The following is a 7,709-nucleotide window of genomic DNA, read 5'->3' as shown; positions in this document are numbered from 1 at the left end:
AGATGGTTGGGCGCCAGACAGGCCAGGTATAAACTTATTCAGCTATACCTGTCAAGTTTATTTTTGTTAATAATTTTAAATCAGAGAGGGCTTGCATCCTAGCTACAAAAGAATAGAAGAAAAGCCAACCAATAAAGGTGCGATAGGTATCTTATTATATTATTGCACTCCTTCACATCAATGAATCAAACTCAGTTTCAATCTCCAGAAAGAGAGAAAAAGGAAAAAAAAACAAAACAAAACAAACAACAACAAAAAAAAAAAATTCAAATCTCACAAACCAAAATCACATGGGTCAGTCTCATTTATAGTTCTTTAGCCAGTGGGGTATGAATGCAGGTATGAGGGGGAGTGAGTCCATGTGGGGTGTACAGTCACTTATGGAGGGTGAAGGTGTGAATGGATGAATATGGGAAAATGAATCACTCAGTCCAGTTCTCTTCAGTTCAGTTAGGGTGTATGTAGGTGTGTGAATGTTTCTGGGTAGAGAGAGGGAGAGGAAGAGGGAGAGCAGAAATGCATTCAGGTCAGTATGGGAGAAGCCAGGAGAGTTTGGGTGATGAAGGGACTTATCTGGGGTGTGAATGGTGAAAGCGTCCTCTGACATGAAGAAAAAAGCCATAGGAAACCGAGCAGGACAGGTCCGGCTGCTCTAGGGTTCCTTTTTCTCTTCCTATCGTCTCAGTTCCGCCGGTTCAACATTCCATCAAAAGCTCCTCAGGGGAAACCATGTAATTCCATGTTTTTATCCAAGATACAAGTCTTTTTTGAGTTTTCTCTCCATTTCCTTTTTCCTCTCACTCCTCCTGTCTCAAACCTCCTTCCGGTCTCACTCCTTTGTTTGAACTTCCCTCCCTCATCAGCTCCCAGGTGTGACTCCTCCTTGTACCTTTTCAGTATGTCATTTCCTGTTTCCTTTCACCCAACCTTTTCCTCCTGCTACAAGGTATAGTCACATAAGTAATTCAACCTTTATATATATATACTGGTTATACATTTTTTAGTGAGCAAGAGCATGTTATGTACGAAGTAGTTAAGTCATAACAAAGTATATTAGTAATTAACTACAAAGTGTATTTTTTTTATTAATTGGACTAAGCCAAAAGTATAACTAAGCATTCTATTACTACAATAAGAATATATTCATGGTATGTTAGAGAGACTCACACATTTTTTAAATATTCCAATTATACAATGTAAACTTTATTCTCTCTAATCAAGCATGTATATAAGTACATACTTAAGTACTTAAGTGTGCTAAGTATACTTTAAAAAATTTAGGCATATGAGCATATGTTTAGTAAAAAACTGGTTGTTTCAAACTTCAAATTAATCATTAACACACCTGAAGTATACTGATGTTTAGTCTGACTGCAAAGACACTCAAGTTTGCTCAAATTTAATATACTTAGCATATTTATTTTTCACGTGTAAAATGTGTACAAAATGTGTCTTTAATCTACAAAGATTTAGACAGAGAGAATAAATGGGGCAGTTTTAGTTGTAGTGTCAGTCTGTGGAGGAGCTGTGATGGAGCAAAAACTCAAGTCATTTCCTGTTAGCAGTTCCCTCACCCCACTCCACTTCACTCACTTTGACTGGCTGAAAAAAAACCACCAGATGATAAAAACACACCCCTGTTGCTGTGCTCTGCACACTATAATTACAACAACCAAAACAAAAGCAACTCTCATTTTCATGTTTCATTTTTAATGCATTTGACACGAGAAGCAAAACAGCTGGAGCAGAAATCGTAACATGATTTGATTAATTATACAAAATACAGATTTCATAAGGGACAGAGTTAATTTAAGGAATCATTATGTTAATACTAAATATAACAACTGTAAATATAACAAATCTTAGCATATTATATCTGTGTATAAATATAAGGTATCACTTGATATTTTATAAATACATTTAGTGTATTATCCAACAGTATGGATATACATATATTTCTAAAAATGCAATATGTGTATATGTATATATCTTCACTAGAAATATTTGAACACCATACTAACTTAGATGTGGTCCACCCTTTGACTATTATATTTAAAGCCATCTGTGTGTGTCTGTGCAGTGTGTGTGTGTGTGTGTGTGTTAAGGCTTCATAAAGAGGGGTTGCTGTAATGCTACAGGACACTGAAAGGGCACTCCCTGGTGCTGCATTACAAGTCTCCTAGCTTCCACAGCTTTGGTCCATGTTAACACCACTACTGAGTCCTGACTGGTCATGGGGAGGTCGCTGTATCGCTACTGGGCTTTGGTCCTCAAAGTGCACTCGCTGGTGCAGCAAAGAGTTTGTCAGCTTCCACAGCCTCAAGAACTTTTCATTGCTGCACTAATACATCATGACTAACTACTCTGGCTGTGCAACTTTTATTAAGGCCGAGGCTATTCAAATACTGTTTGTGTTTTGTTTTGCAACACAAACCCTGCAACTGAGCTGAGATGCTGCTTTGGCAAACATAATTTTACCCTGAGAAATTGGGAGATGAAAATGCTGAAAATCTTTTTTACTAAAACATAAGACTGATGTAGGGCTATATGTGGCTAAATTTGATGAGAGAAATCTTCTGTTTGAGTCTGGCATAATCCACGCCAATTCGCTAAATATGTATAATAATTAATATAAAAGCTAAATTTACGTATACATATCTATAACATCTGTGTTTTCCTTGCAGAAGTGGCAGAGATAACAAAAGCACAGTCCTACTTACTAACTGTAAGCAATACATTAAAAACAAACATGTAGTTCTCAGCAGTGGAAATAGATTTCAAGGGTATATTTGCTGAGAAACTACTCTAAACACAACAAATTTAAAATGGAAGGCACATTCTTAAGTGCTGAAAGTATGTCGAATCATAACACCGTAACAGATCAAATGGAAAGGTAAATTGGATAGAAAGTCATTACATCCCTTTCTAAAAGAAGAATGTCTTTCACTTTTTTCCCCACGTAAACAACTGTTTAGGGGCACCTTCCTTCCTTCCAGGAGTGTAATCTTGTCCGGTACAGCTGCAGAAACAACCAACAACAAGAGACCATTTTTCAGAATATTCCAGATGAGGCCAATACATGTCATTTTATAAACTGACTTCACAAAAAAAAACTCACTTGAGAATTGTATCTCTGTATATGTAGCAGAGGATACAACCAGCAACAAGCAGCAAGATAATAACAGCAGCAACAATCCAGGAAGTCTCTGTCAGGAGAAAACAGTTAATCTACCAACACATTTTTATTTCCCCTCAAAAGGCCAATAATATCACAATTATCAAAACATTTTTATATACTGCAATCCTTGCATATTTTAAATAGAAATCTAATGGCAACAGCCAAGGAGCCATGTTTTTTTTTGTTTTTTTTTTGCTACTTATGAATGAAAACTGCCCTGAGAAAAAAGCCTGTGGTCAGTCACAGGAAGCACTGGTACATGATATAACCTTGCATTATCAAAGCATGAAAGAGCGAACAGAAACACTGCTGTCTTTTCTGCTCACTTCAGATCATTTCTAATATCAGATTCATATCTCTTTGTTTGGTTAACTGTTACAAATACAAAGATAACTGTACTGTAATTTATGACTTTAGGTTCATCCCTACCTTTGTCTTTCTGCTTAAGCAAAGCATGTTTATTGCAGGTGGCTGTAAAAAGAAGGTATTCATACATTAGAAGATTGGATCAATGGAGAAACACATTTCATTTTAAAATAAATTAGGAGAAAACTTAAAATTAAAATCAAAGAAAAGTGACAGAACAAAATGTTTTCAGTGACAATGGAATTAAATTCAGTATCATTTGTAATGACCCTCACATACAGAGTTAGATATGACAGGAAATGATACTTACTGTTACACATAGATGTAATCATCACAAATCCATCCTATGCAGAAGAACAAAGGGACAATACATTGAAATGATTGTTGTCTGAATAATGGCATGTTTAAATTAATCTCTTAAACTCTTTACAATCAAATACTTTTGTGGTGATCAAAGATTATCCTTGTTCTCTTCATCTGATTCCTGAGAGAAACTAAACTCTTCAGTCTCCTGAGCACACAACATTATTTGTACTAAAACAGATTTCTTTAAAAAAAAAAAAATCAAAGAATATTATTCTTCACTGTATTTCCCTTTTGTGTTAGTCAGTGTTCTGTAATATTTTTCACATTAAAACTGTAGTACCTCTTGGATGAACTTTAGTTTGTAGTCGACTGTTTTCAAAGCATTTTGTCGTGATGAGAGTGCTGATGTTCTTACTCTTCACACATTTGTCAGTTCTCTCCTTGTGATGTGCAATCACATAGGGCTAAAGTCAACATACAGAAGAAAAAAAAGTCAGTCCATTACACAACCCATATAATAAAAACACCCAGGCACATGTGGATGCAAAGTAATGCCTGTCAAAATAAGCTCAAACATTTGTAGCTCAAACTACAAATGGACATAGGAGTGATGTACTGTAACGTTTTACCAGCTGATCTGCCTTTTCACAGTAGATAACATCAATAACATCAACAATGGCTGCACTCCCTTCTGGTGTATCCTACTATATGGCACATGCTGACCTACTGTAACATTATCATGTAATAATGATAATAATAATAACAGTACAGTATTGTGTTTCTCTCACTGAGACAAATTGTGTTAGAGAAGTGGTTTATTTCACTTACATGTGTGCCATTTGCATTGGTCCACGAGTATTCATCAGTGCTGTTAAAACCCTCAACATGTTGAACTCTGTAAGTAGTTTGCTCTGCGTCCTGAGTGACAGTGCAGGTGATGTTTTGTGCACTGTAAGGTTGAGAGCACACTAGGGAGGAAAAAAAGATAAATACATCACCAGAACCAAGATCTGGTTATGAGATGATAGACGGTAATAATACAATTATTTCACAGAATATTACTATTAAACTGGCAGTGCTGATACACAGAGTACAGGTGGCTCTTTCTAACGCTGCTGCTCAAATAATCTGGTTTCAGGAGGGCACGTGTCATTTCTGTATTTCTCTACACTAGAAAGGCGCCTTAATACACAGAGGACTCCACCACCAACTCACACAGAATGTTTAGGAATACCAGCACACAGCTATAAACTCCATCTCCTTTGCTGAATGTTGTAACTTCCATTCTCTGCTCCCGCTAAATCACAGGCGTTATCAGGTAATAAATAAGTTTTAGAGGAGTTTACTTCGAATTTGTCAACAACTGCGGGGTGTAGTCGAGGTAGAGTTATCCATTGGTATTCCCCTTCCACCCTCCTCCTGTCGCTCTGCCAGCATGTGCGCTGTTAGAGCAGGAAGGTAAGCCGCTACATGTATGCTACTCCTAGCACGCCTATGAGTGAACGCTGTTAAACAACTCAGTGAAAACATCAAATCACAAAGACAAATGAAATATTAACGTAGTATGAATGAAATAGAGATCGGCTACATGGATAGAGAACACTTTAAATGCTAATGTATTGATACGTAGTCCACATACTTAGTGTCTGCACGTGACAGGCATCGTCAATAACATCGCTATGACAATCTTCCCTCTAAGACAAGACTTGAATATCTTTTACACTTTGATAAAACGCGCTGAGTGGAGGTAGGACTCGCACCGAGTGACGCAACACAAATCTCTGACTCGCTAGCTGAATTAACAGACTAACTTTTGACAAACGTTTAACACCATAGCATTTACTCTTTGCAATGCAGCTCACAGGCTTCGATTTCAAATAATAATTTAAATGAGGCATAACTCACAAAACACGACACAAGTCAACGCACGCATCCCACTCACGGTCATCCCTCAGGTCTGACTGTGGGCACGCGGAAAATTAGTTTCATCATAAAAGTTTTATCCAACCCAGTTTAGATCAGACCACGCCCACTTCTATAAAACAATTACTCGGAGCTGAGATAGTTAATCTGTTCGTGTTAAATCGCTGCGGTTTTAAGTTAGAAAAATAAAGTGGCAAAACGATATCTCTTAAGTTACTGTGTGTGAGTGGATTTTAATTAATGGGAGTCTGTTTCCTGCTTGTAGGGTTAGCTACCAAATCAGTTTAAATATCATGTCTGCCGGTATGAAGAGATGGCTTCATTGGGTGACCACTAATTTTGATGCCACTGTGTGAGTGGATGTTCACACAGTGATACAGGCCAAGGAGCGGGTGAAGCTGTTGAAGTTAGGGGTGATGTGGAGGGTAGATGTTACCCGGCCAAGGTTGGGGCATTGTGTGTTATTCAAGGTAAGTTGTATTGTGATATCAGAATTTCTTAAAGCAACTTACTGGTGACCATTTTTCCTTTAGCCCATACTGCTGTAGATGGGTTATATGTGCATATACATGTATATACTTGAGGCTCAGGCAACTTAGAACTATTAGGGTGAATGTGAAAGCTGCAAGCAGCAGCAGAACATTGAAGAACACCTGCCGTCAAGCTAAACTGCTTCTGACACTACAGAGTACTGGTGGGGAAAAGAGTAAGTGAGTTTACTGATCCACTTACTCATAATTGCATTGTTTTACAGACATACTATTGATATTGATCTATGTTGTAGGACCAAAGACCCATGTATGTCTGACTTTCTATTTAAGGCATGGACAGTAAACAATCACCACCTGTATGTTGCAGATGCCATCCACCACTGAGATGTTGGGGGAAAGGCAGTAGTCCTGAAGGAGCTACAGTATTTGAAACTGGCCACATCCCCACATCTGCTCTGGTGGTACTTAAACACAACCTCCAAATGGAATATGAACAGCCAACAGGGAGATTTTCCCTAACCTGCCCTGTGTACAAAGGTGTGCATCACACTGGGCAACGTGGTCATATTTGGAACAATGCAGTGAAATAGAATAATGTCTTCAGTGAATGGAGTTACAATTTTCTGCATTGTGTAAGTAAAACCCATATCAACTGAGTTAATGGCACTCTGAGTGGTCCAACCATGTTTGCAGTGCTACAAAATTAAGTGGAGAGCTACAACAAAAAGTGCAAAGACAGGTGTGCCACAATGGGAACATCTTCCCAGGTAGCTCTTCCTGTTGCTGTATGTTCTCTCTTGATGAAGAGATTGCATGAACTGAAGCACAGTGTAGAGCTGAATGATTATACAACAATTTGATTTCAGTGATTAAGTGCTTCGAGAAACTAGTCCTGCATTACATGACAACTAGCCTCCCTCCCACCTTCAACCCACATCAGTTTGCTTATAGACCCAGTGAAGATGCTATTGCAACTCACACTGCACTGAACCAGCTTGAACACAGAGAGAGCTACGTGAGGATGCTCTATGTTAACTGTAGCTCCGCATTCAGTACAATCATCCTGGACATTCTTGTCAGCAAACTACAAGATTTAGGCCTCTCCATCCGCTCCTGCACATCAAAGACTTCCTGTCAAAACTGGCCCCCACCTCTCCTCCTCCATCACATAAACCACAGGTGCACCCCAAGGTTGTGTGCTGTGCTGATGACACAGTCATCGTCCGGCTCATCACAGGGGGAGATGAGTCAGTGTACACTGATGAGATTCAGAGACTGTCAGAGTGGTTCTCAGTGGATAACCTTACACTGAACACCACAAAGACAAAGGAGTTAATACTGGACTTCAGGAGGAAACACAACAACATGCTACTCACCCTGGCTATCGCCTCTTTGAACTGTTGCCCTCTGGCAGGCATTTCAGGTTGACTTAAGACACACACCTT

General features: G+C 38.6%; 1 long non-coding RNA gene across 1 annotated transcript; it reads right to left on the bottom strand.

The window, feature by feature from the left end:
* Positions 1-1,690: 1,690 nt before the first annotated feature.
* LOC108886928 (uncharacterized) lies at positions 1,691-5,891 on the bottom strand. The gene is made up of 7 exons (XR_001961519.2): positions 5,756-5,891; positions 4,679-4,818; positions 4,191-4,314; positions 3,855-3,888; positions 3,608-3,649; positions 3,119-3,206; positions 1,691-3,019 (listed from the first exon to the last, which is right to left on the bottom strand). It is a non-coding gene; the product is annotated as an uncharacterized LOC108886928 (long non-coding RNA).
* Between the last annotated feature and the right edge of the window lie 1,818 nt (positions 5,892-7,709).

The sequence above is a fragment of the Lates calcarifer genome, unplaced genomic scaffold, assembly GCF_001640805.2.
Source record: "Lates calcarifer isolate ASB-BC8 unplaced genomic scaffold, TLL_Latcal_v3 _unitig_1165_quiver_1289, whole genome shotgun sequence".
Taxonomy (NCBI): Eukaryota; Metazoa; Chordata; class Actinopteri; family Centropomidae; genus Lates; species Lates calcarifer.
Note: the sequence above shows the minus strand (reverse complement) of the source record. Positions and strands in the feature narration are given on the sequence as shown.